Source organism: Pan troglodytes, chromosome 3, assembly GCF_028858775.2.
Source record: "Pan troglodytes isolate AG18354 chromosome 3, NHGRI_mPanTro3-v2.0_pri, whole genome shotgun sequence".
Classification (NCBI taxonomy): Eukaryota; Metazoa; Chordata; class Mammalia; order Primates; family Hominidae; genus Pan; species Pan troglodytes.
In genome coordinates this window covers 5849518-5853322 of record NC_072401.2, presented here as the reverse complement: position 1 = coordinate 5853322, position 3805 = coordinate 5849518, and the positions used below count along the sequence as shown (strand labels likewise).

The window sequence follows — 3805 nt, the reverse complement described above, 5'->3', positions numbered from 1 at the left end:
CATTCTCCCAGTCACATGTACCATTGACCAGCATAGATTTCTGAAACGGATGGCTGAGGGGAGTGTGCCCCATTCAGCGAGGAGGCAGAGGCTACAGATGGCTCTCAAAATCTCTCCCGGAGAGTGGAATGGAAATTCTCGGCCTCTGTGGAAACATGAGGGGTAAGCTATATATATATCCTTGTACGACTAGTAAGTTATGCCTACATTAAATTTGGTTTGGAAGTGTGTAACAAAAGTGTGAGTCTGGATGGGTATATTAACACCAACATCATCAACAACAACATCAACATTAATAACGTCAACAACATTATCACATCAACAATAGCAGCACAGCAGTAGTGCCAACAGCAGCAACAACGACAACAGAATAACATCTCAGCAACAAGAATAAAAATAGCAACAATAGCACTGTCAACCACATCAGCAAGAACATTAACAGTAACAACACCAACAGCATCATCACAACATCTGCAATAGCAGCATCAACAGCATCATCACAACACCCACAGTAATGTCAACAGTATCATCACAACACCCACAGTAACAATGCCAACAGCATCATCACAACATCTACAGAAACAGTCTCTACAGCATCATCACTACTTCCATAGTAACAACATCAACAGCGACATAACAGTATCAAGAAACAACATCAGCAGCATCATCACAACACCTGTAGTAATAGTGTCAATAGCCTCATCGTGACACGACACCCACAGTAATAGTGTCAACAGCACATCACTATACCCACAGTAACATCATCACAACATCCACAGCAACTGTGTTAACAGCATCACGCCAACATCTACAGTAAATGTGTTAACAGCGTCATCACAACATCCATAGTAAGTGTCAACACCACCATCACGACATCCACAGTAAAGGTTCAACAGCATCATCACAACATCCACAGCAACAACATCATCACAGCATCCACAGTGACACTGTCAACAGCATCATTGCAACATCCACAGCAACAACATCATCACAGCATCCACAGTGACACTGTCAACAGCATCATTGCAACATCCACAGTGACAATGTCAACAGCATCATCACAGCAACAGTAGCAGCACATCGGCAGCAACAACTGCTACAAAATGGCAACAACAGCGGTATCAACAATAATAAGAACAGTAGTGAAAACATTGTCATCAACAACAGCAAAAACATCAGCAACCACATAATCCGCAGAAACAGCAGCAGAAATAGCAAGAGCAGTAGCAGCAGCAGCAGTAACAATAACAAAAACAGCAGCAACACCATCAACAGCAATAACAATGCTAGGTAGCATTTACAGAGTGCTTGTCTGACACCAGTCTCCAGGCTAAGTGCTGAACATGCATGATCTCATTTAACCCTCACAGGATTTATCTTAAACACTGGAATAGAGAGAGACTGTAGATAAAATTATGCCCATGAGATAGGTGTAATCCAGTAAAAAAGGACTCAGTTGTTGAGCTGGGTAGGTCTGGGTTCTAATCCAGATTCTTTTATTATCTAAGCAACCTCAGGCAAACTCTTTAACCTTCCTGCATTTCAATTTGTCATCTCCAAGTGGGGAAAAAAATCTGCACCCTGGATTTTTTGTGAGGACTCAGTGAGGTCGTGGGGTGAGGTACTGGCACGTTCCCATGGGGTTACCTGGGTGGGAAGGCATCTTGTCAAATCAAACTCAAGAGGAACCACTGGGAGGATGAGGTTGTGGCTCTGCCCACCCTCTCTCTTCTCCAGTATTCTTTGTCTTTTCATCATGTTGGTTTCTCCCAGCTGGGAGCTGTCAGAAACGCTCAGAAGGGGGGGAAAAGGCAGCCTTTCATCCCCTAAGCTTGTCATCCTCAGCTTTTTGCCGATGCTCAGTTCTTTTTTCCTAGGGAAGATAAAAAAGAAAACACATGAAAACCCCACAAACATAAACACAGCAGATACAATCCTACTTCTTCAAGGCAGAGTCTCAGGAGACTGCCTTCTAAGGGGAAGACAAAAGGAGTTGGACCTTTGTCCCTCTGGGAGCAGGCTCTGTGCGTTTGCTCTTAGGAGACTTGGCACAAAGGCGAAGGTTGGCTCTCCCCCTCCCAATAAATGTGGACACACTTTCCGTAGGCCCTGTGTCTGAAGGCAGCACAGTGCGTTTGAGAAGCTGGGATGCTGGAAACAGCACACTTAGAATAAGCACCAAAGAGGATGGCTGAAGCAACTCCCCCACCTTGCCTGACAGAATTCATCTATGAATATAGGTACTCCTCCTTCTGTGCCAAGCATCCAATCAACGAAATGATAGTTATTCTTCCGCATTAGCTTCACGAAGTCAAAGCCTGCTTTGTTTGGTTCACCACTGTATTCACCATTACTATTGTCCCCAGTAGGTCATATTCTCCTAGAAGCAGAGCCTGAGCCAAGGATTCAATGCAAGGGATTTGTTGAGGCAGTGCTCCCAAGATGTACCAGTGAGGGAGTTGGGGGTGGGGGACAAATAGGGGAGGAGAGGAGACTCAACAAGTGTATCATCTTGGGTGACACCCCAGCCTCATCTTGGTCTTGAGTGGTGTGCGGAAGCAGAGATGATATCTCAAGAGTTTGTCCTCTCCAAGGCACAGGTGCTGGGCTTTTGTATTCCCACAATGGTCAGTCACTGGCTGTGGCTTAGGGGGGGTGGGAAGGGCTGAGAATGAGTTGCCAAGTTGTTCCAGCTCTCCAGGGAAGGCCCCAGTGCTCAGGGGAAACTTAGCAGCAGGGCATACAGGGGCTGGGCTGGATGCACAGGGCTGGTAAAAGGCTTCAGAGGGGGTCTGAGCTGGGCACCATCAGGGTCTACTGTTTTTCTTTAATCCAAGAATTGAGAGAGAGAAAGCAGTAAAAAAAAAAAAAAAAAAAATAGGATTGCATTGATTCTTTTCATGTAGACTCCATGATCTGGACAGAAAGTTACCTTCATTGATGCATTGCAGTTGAGTGAGCACCGGAGACAGTCACACTGGGGTTTGGGTCAAAGGTCCAGCTGGCAGCAAAGCATTCTGGCTCTGTTTTATCTGCAGTGTCTGCAGTTCCTGTATGTGGAGGGAAGAAGGCTGGTGTTCCCAGGTCTCCTTTTATATAATTATAAAATGAGCTTTTATAATTATAAAAGCAATGCGTGAAAATAAACAAAATCAACATTCCTGAAGGGGCTAAAATATGCTATTTTGGTAGGTTGACTATTTCAGTTAAAGGCACTTGAAAAACAGCAGGTGCAAAGAGATCAGTCTGAACTTCATTTTCTTAAAAGCAGAAGATGAAATTCCCATGTGAAAGATGTCCTCCCTACACTAGAGAAAAAGCAAGGTTCTTATCATCAAGGACAAGAAAGTTGAAGTGGAACGAATTTTGTACAAACAAGCCTTGTTCAACTAACACTTGTCATGCTGGCTACTTCTCTATCCAGTTAACCACCCTAGCCCAAGACCCTTTGCCTGATCACATGTTTACAGTTTATAATTCTTTGTCAAATCTGGTAAAGAATTAACTGACTCTGACAGCTTCTTTGTGTCTTTATTTCTTTATGAGGCTCCTATGCTATGTAAAACTTGTGTTGTGCTTTGCTCCTGTTAATCTATGTTATGTCAATGTAATTCTTGGACCCTCCTGGGACCCTAAAAGGGTGAAGTAGTATTCTTCTGTCCCAACAGTTTCTGTCCTAAAAGGCTGAGCACCTTCCGACTCACTCTGGAGCCTGCAGATGGGATCCTGAGGGGCCTAATAAACGATGGAACAAAGTAGGAATTCTTACCAAGGTCAGCTCTCCTGGATTTCCGTCCATAGTGTC

General features: G+C 44.3%; 1 non-coding gene across 1 annotated transcript; it reads right to left on the bottom strand.

Moving 5' to 3' along the window:
* Positions 1-1462: 1462 nt before the first annotated feature.
* On the bottom strand, positions 1463-3071 carry LOC100614499 (uncharacterized). Its single transcript, XR_001716716.4, has 2 exons — positions 2933-3071; positions 1463-1873 (listed from the first exon to the last, which is right to left on the bottom strand). It is a non-coding gene; the product is annotated as an uncharacterized LOC100614499 (transcript).
* Between the last annotated feature and the right edge of the window lie 734 nt (positions 3072-3805).